This window comes from Gopherus evgoodei, chromosome 8 (assembly GCF_007399415.2).
Source record: "Gopherus evgoodei ecotype Sinaloan lineage chromosome 8, rGopEvg1_v1.p, whole genome shotgun sequence".
In the NCBI taxonomy this organism is placed as follows: domain Eukaryota; kingdom Metazoa; phylum Chordata; order Testudines; family Testudinidae; genus Gopherus; species Gopherus evgoodei.
In genome coordinates, this window is record NC_044329.1 from 107,857,723 (window position 1) to 107,864,873 (window position 7,151).

The following is a 7,151-nucleotide window of genomic DNA, read 5'->3' on the forward strand; positions in this document are numbered from 1 at the left end:
TAAGGAAGGGCCAATTCTCAGCCATTTGAATACCAACCACGATCAGCCTCCACTACCGCTGGAGCTAAAGGAGGGGCAGAAAATGGAAGTGCTGGTTGTTGGTGCTTCTCAAAGGGTCTCGTTTTAAGACCCTGGTCTCCCAAAGGGTCTAGGTCCCTGCTATGGTGAGTGCATTGACGTGCTTGCATGCTTGGTTTGCAGGCTGTAGGAGAGGGGACGTTTCTCAAAGCCTAGTACCCGCTCCCTTACTGCCAGGAGGAGCTCTGCAAGGCCCAGCCACGCAGCCAGTAGGATCTGTTCCCCTCACCCCACACCCTGGTCTCCTGTCACTGCAGGATCTGAGCAGCCTCCACTGATGGGAGAAGTGGCCCCCAGGCTGAGCAGCAAAGCAAAGGTCAGCCCATTGCATCAGGCTGGCACATGTGGCCTGCTGGGGCAGACACTAGGGACCTAGTCCCCTGGGGGTTTAACTCCCAGGGACGTCAGACAAAGACGAAGCAGGTAGGGATTCAAACTCTGGACCTTCCCATTCTTGCTCCTTCCCCACACTCCCCCATGCATCCCCACCCCCATCCTTGCTCCTTCCCTGCACCCCATCCCCCCACACCGCACCCCACCCCCTCCTTCCCCACAGCCCCCCCCACTCCAACCCTCCCCCCTCCTTCCCGCACCACCCACACCATCGCCCTTCCTTCCCCACAACCCACCCCACCCTATCCCATCCCTCCTCCTTCCCCACAGCCCCCACCTCCACTCCGTCTTCACTCCTTCCCCAAACTCCCTCACACCCCATTCCCCCACCTCCACTCCTTCCCCACAGCCCCTCACACCTCCCCCATCCCCTCCCCCTCCTTCTCCGCATCCCCACACACCCAGCCCCTTCCTCCTTCCTTCCCTGCATCCTCCATCCCCCATCCCTGTACCCCATCTCCGAGCCAGGAGCAGCACATTGACCTCTCTGTTGGGGGGCGTTCCAGGCTCTCTCTCTCAGGCTGAGCCTTGCTTTTCTCTCTTCAGCTCATTTTCCCGCCCCTGCTCCCCAGACCCTGTCCCTCCCAAGCTCATTGCTCTGCTCCTTCATCACCGCCTGGCCCCTCATCTGCAGCGCAGGGGGACCCTGCCGTGCTGAGCGTTGCCTTCAGCCTCCCGCCAACTGCCCACTTCCAACTGCCATTCCCCTCGGCCGCGGAACCTCCCGTTGCCAGCCTCCAGATGTCCCGATTTTATAGAGACAGTCCTGATATTTGGGACTTTCTCTTATATAGGCGCTTATTACCCCCCACCCCTGTCCTGATTTTTCACACTTGCTATCTGATCACTCTACTCCTGCCCCTCGGCCAAGGGCTCGGCGCTCCCTGAAAGGGAGCACCATATCTATCCACTTACGTCCAGCACATGGAGCAGCACTGGCTGGGGTGGAGAGACACAGGCTATGTCCACACTGGAAAAATAACAACCCTGTGGAAGCGAGTCTCAGAGCCCAGTCAACTGACTCCAGCTCGCACTACTGGACTGAAAATAGCAGGGTAGGCATTCCCACTCGGGCAGGAGCCCAAGCTCCAAGACCCACCCGCCTCGCCGGGTTTCACAGCCCAGGCTCCAGTCCAAGCCGGAACACCTACACTGCTGTTTTCAGCCCTGTAGCACAAGCCCGAGGTCTGACTCGCTGCTGGGGCTTGCCTTGGTTTTGCAGTGTAGACGTACCCACTGTGAGATCACGCCCAGGATGAGAGGCGCTGGGTGTGTTAATGAGGAAAGGCTGCTGGTTTTAAAACTTTAAATTGCTAAGAATAAACCATCAGTCTATCGTCAGGAGCAAGTTTATTCCAGCAAGGATCTAAATCCACCATGGACAAGGCCCATATACAAGGCAACGTCCTGCTTAAAACACTACTTTGATCTTATTTATTTGGCTAACCGTGGTGTGTATCCAGTGTTAAACCATTACACACAAAGCCAATGGAAGGGGAGGAAAAAATGGAAATTCAGACTTAGCCAGAATTATAGGAACTCATTACTCAACATTTTTGTGTTATTGTCTCTCTTTCAACAGCTTCAGTTTACAGTTTGGGTGTTCCCTCCTTTAAAATTTGGCAACCTTAAAAAAACTAGGGACTTTAACCTGAGCTGGTTGGAAAATAGTCATCCCCCCGTTAATTATTTTTCATTTTTGTCAAAAATTTTCACCAAAAAATTGATGGTTTGGTGAAATTTCAGCCAGAATAGATACTTTTTTTGACAAACTATTAGAATTTTCAGGCAAAAGCAGACAATTTTCACAATACATTTAATTTCATGAGAAAAATTTCAACGTTTAAACCTCTAACAGCCACAGGTAGTCTTCATCTTATTAGCCTAGCACCACCTATTGTGAACGAGTATTTGAAGATTAAAATAGTTGCTATCAAAGTTGTCAAGCACAAAGCCCTCACCTTACTTTGCATTTGTTTTGTTCTGATTTCTAATATGGCCAGAGGGCTGCAATACAAATAAAACTCTAGTTTCTGTGTTCACAGCTATGTAAATTGCCTGCAACTTAATAGAGTTTGGTTGGTTTTCACTGGGGAAGGGGGGGGGAAGGAACCTCCCTGCTAGTGCAGACTGGGGGGACGTTTCTTCCACAGAAACACTGTCCCACAGCAGATCTAAGCACTTAGGGCTTGTCTACATCAGAAAGTTGCAGCGCTGGTGAGGGAGTTACAGCGCTGCAACTTTGAAGGTGTACACATCTGCAGGGCACCACCAGCGCTGCAACTCCCTGTTTGCAGCGCTGGCCGTACTCCCGTTTTGTCTCGGGTGTAGAGGATCCAGCGCTGGTGATCCAGCGCTGGTAATCCAATGAAGACAGTTACCAGCGCTTTTCTTGACCTCCGTGGAAGGAGGAAGCCTCTGGTAATCAAGCTGGTTTCCTTTCCCGGTTTGCTCTCTGGTCCCGGAGCCACCCAGCAAACCGCAGGGAAGGAGACCTGCTTGCTCGGGGTTCCGGGACCGAGAGAGCAAACCGGGAAAGGAGACCAGCTTCGCCGCGGTTTGCTCTCGCGTTCCCGGAGCCACCCAGCAAACCGCAGGGAAGGAGACCTGCTTGCTCGGGGTTCCGGGACCGAGAGAGCAAACCGGGAACGCCGCGGTTTGCTCTCTCGGTCCCGGAGCCACCCAGCAAACCGCAGGGAAGGAGACCTGCTTGCTCGGGGTTCCGGGACCGAGAGAGCAAACCGGGAAAGGAAACCAGCTTCGCCGCGGTTTGCTCTCTCGGTCCCGGAACCCCGAGCAAGCAGGTCTCCTTCCCTGCGGTTTGCTGGGTGGCTCCGGGACCGAGAGAGCAAACCGCGGCGTTCCCGGTTTGCTCTCTCGGTCCCGGAACCCCGAGCAAGCAGGTCTCCTTCCCTGCGGTTTGCTGGCTGGCTCCGGGACCGAGACAGCAAACCGCGGCGTTCCCGGTTTGCTCTCTCGGTCCCGGAACCCCGAGCAAGCAGGTCTCCTTCCCTGCGGTTTGCTGGCTGGCTCCGGGACCGAGAGAGCAAACCGCGGCGTTCCCGGTTTGCTCTCTCGGTCCCGGAACCCCGAGCAAGCAGGTCTCCTTCCCTGCGGTTTGCTGGGTGGCTCCGGGACCGAGAGAGCAAACCGCGGGGAAGCTGGTTTCCTTTCCCGGTTTGCTCTCTCGTCCCGGAACCCCCCTTGAAGCCGCCCAACAGCGCTGCAGTGTGGCCACATCTAACACCACTTGCAGCGCTGGTTGCTGTAAGTGTGGCCACTCTGCAGCGCTGGCCCTATACAGCTGTACTAATACAGCTGTAACAACCAGCGCTGCAAAATTTTAGATGTAGACATGGCCTCAGACCTGATTCTCAGTGATTTCGGCTGTAGTGGTCACTTAACAGAACAAAAGACTCTATGGAGCCTAATCAGCTCTGTCTTTAAACAGTGGAGAGGGACAGGTCCCCACCCTCTCTTTTGATGCCCTCAATCAGCACAAGCTAAGTACAGTTCTACTGCCCTTTACTCATACAATAAGAATAACATTTCATTTCCCCCGCCCCAGCCACACACACACATTCAAGTGATTTGTAACCCAGCTCCAGCCAAAGTCTATCACTTGGGCACACAGCTCTGTTTGCTGGATATCTAGGAAGAGTGTGACTGTAACACAATCTGGTCTTGATGCCTCCCCCAGCTCATCACTAGCTGTCAGGGAGAGCTCATTTAGACTTTGCTGACAAATCATCATTTGAAATGATTAGGTTGGCCAATATCACTGAAATGAATGCACTGACATTGTCATAAAAAACAACGGCTGTATAAGGAAGCTAGTCTATGTTCAGACTTTTAAAATCTATTATATTTTTTCAGATACACTTATTTCATCATACACTTTATATGCATTTAAAGTGTGTATTAATGTTTCAGTTCAAATTTCCAGACAAATATTACATTGGCAACACTGCACATAACTTGTTCACAAAACTGGGGGTGTTTGGGAAATTCAGGGGTGCGCAGGAGCGGCGCCAGGGTTTTTGGTGCTCTAGGCGCAGGGCCGGCTCTAGCCATTTCGCCGCCCAAGCACGGCGGCACGCCGCGGGGGGCGCTCTGCCGCTTGCTGGTCCCACGGCTCCGGTGGACCTGCTGCAAGTGTCCCTGCGGAGGGTCTGCTGGTCCCGTGGCTCCGGTGGACCTGCTGCAAGTGTCCCTGAGGAGGGTCTGCTGGTCCCGTGGCTCCGGTGGACCTGCTGCAAGTGTCCCTGCGGAGGGTCTGCTGGTCCCGTGGCTCCGGTGGACCTGCTGCAGGCGTCCCTGCGGAGGGTCTGCTGGTCCCGTGGCTCCGGTGGACCTGCTGCAGGCGTCCCTGCGGAGGGTCTGCTGGTCCCGTGGCTCCGGTGGACCTGCTGCAAGTGTCCCTGCGGAGGGTCTGCTGGTCCCGTGGCTCCGGTGGACCTGCTGCAGGCGTCCCTGCGGAGGGTCTGCTGGTCCCGTGGCTCCGGTGGACCTGCTGCAAGTGTCCCTGCGGAGGGTCCGCTGGTTCCGTGGCTCCGGTGGACCTGCTGCAAGTGTCCCTGCGGAGGGTCTGCTGGTCCCGTGGCTCCGGTGGACCTGCTGCAGGCGTCCCTGCGGAGGGTCTGCTGGTTCCGTGGCTCCGGTGGACCTGCTGCAAGTGTCCCTGCGGAGGGTCTGCTGGTCCCGTGGCTCCGGTGGACCTGCTGCAAGTGTCCCTGCGGAGGGTCTGCTGGTCCCGCGGCTCCGGTGGACCTGCTGCAAGTGTCCCTGCGGAGGGTCTGCTGGTCCCGTGGCTCCGGTGGACCTGCTGCAAGTGTCCCTGAGGAGGGTCTGCTGGTCCCGTGGCTCCGGTGGACCTGCTGCAAGTGTCCCTGCGGAGGGTCTGCTGGTCCCGTGGCTCCGGTGGACCTGCTGCAGGCGTCCCTGCGGAGGGTCCGCTGGTCCCGTGGCTCCGGTGGACCTGCTGCAGGCGTCCCTGCGGAGGGTCTGCTGGTCCCGTGGCTCCGGTGGACCTGCTGCAAGTGTCCCTGCGGAGGGTCTGCTGGTCCCGTGGCTCCGGTGGACCTGCTGCAGGCGTCCCTGCGGAGGGTCTGCTGGTCCCGTGGCTCCGGTGGACCTGCTGCAAGTGTCCCTGCGGAGGGTCCGCTGGTTCCGTGGCTCCGGTGGACCTGCTGCAAGTGTCCCTGCGGAGGGTCTGCTGGTCCCGTGGCTCCGGTGGACCTGCTGCAGGCGTCCCTGCGGAGGGTCTGCTGGTCCCGTGGCTCCGGTGGACCTGCTGCAGGCGTCCCTGCGGAGGGTCTGCTGGTTCCGTGGCTCCGGTGGACCTGCTGCAAGTGTCCCTGCGGAGGGTCTGCTGGTCCCGTGGCTCCGGTGGACCTGCTGCAAGTGTCCCTGCGGAGGGTCTGCTGGTCCCGCGGCTCCGGTGGACCTGCTGCAAGTGTCCCTGCGGAGGGTCTGCTGGTCCCGTGGCTCCGGTGGACCTGCTGCAAGTGTCCCTGCGGAGGGTCCGCTGGTCCCGTGGCTCCGGTGGACCTGCTGCAAGCGTCCCTGCGGAGGGTCCGCTGGTCCCGTGGCTCCGGTGGACCTGCTGCAGGCGTCCCTGCGGAGGGTCCGCTGGTTCCGTGGCTCCGGTGGACCTGCTGCAGGCGTCCCTGCGGAGGGTCTGCTGGTCCCGCGGCTCCGGTGGACCTGCTGCAGGCGTCCCTGCGGAGGGTCCGCTGGTCCCGTGGCTCCGGTGGACCTGCTGCAGGCGTCCCTGCGGAGGGTCCGCTGGTCCCGTGGCTCCGGTGGACCTGCTGCAGGCGTCCCTGCGGAGGGTCTGCTGGTCCCGCGGCTCCGGTGGACCTGCTGCAGGCGTCCCTGCGGAGGGTCTGCTGGTCCCGTGGCTCCGGTGGACCTGCTGCAGGCGTCCCTGCGGAGGGTCTGCTGGTCCCGCGGCTCCGGTGGACCTGCTGCAGGCGTCCCTGCGGAGGGTCTGCTGGTCCCGTGGCTCCGGTGGACCTGCTGCAGGCGTCCCTGCGGAGGGTCCGCTGGTCCCGTGGCTCCGGTGGACCTGCTGCAGGCGTCCCTACAGAGGGTCTGCTGGTCCCGTGGCTCCGGTGGACCTGCTGCAAGCGTCCCTGCGGAGGGTCCGCTGGTCCCGTGGCTCCGGTGGACCTGCTGCAGGCGTCCCTGCGGAGGGTCCGCTGGTTCCGTGGCTCCGGTGGACCTGCTGCAGGCGTCCCTGCGGAGGGTCCGCTGGTCCCGCGGCTCCGGTGGACCTGCTGCAGGCGTCCCTGCGGAGGGTCCGCTGGTCCCGTGGCTCCGGTGGACCTGCTGCAGGCGTCCCTGCGGAGGGTCCGCTGGTCCCGTGGCTCCGGTGGACCTGCTGCAGGCGTCCCTGCGGAGGGTCTGCTGGTCCCGCGGCTCCGGTGGACCTGCTGCAGGCGTCCCTGCGGAGGGTCTGCTGGTCCCGTGGCTCCGGTGGACCTGCTGCAGGCGTCCCTGCGGAGGGTCTGCTGGTCCCGCGGCTCCGGTGGACCTGCTGCAGGCGTCCCTGCGGAGGGTCTGCTGGTCCCGTGGCTCCGGTGGACCTGCTGCAGGCGTCCCTGCGGAGGGTCCGCTGGTCCCGTGGCTCCGGTGGACCTGCTGCAGGCGTCCCTGCGGAGGGTCCGCTGGTCCCG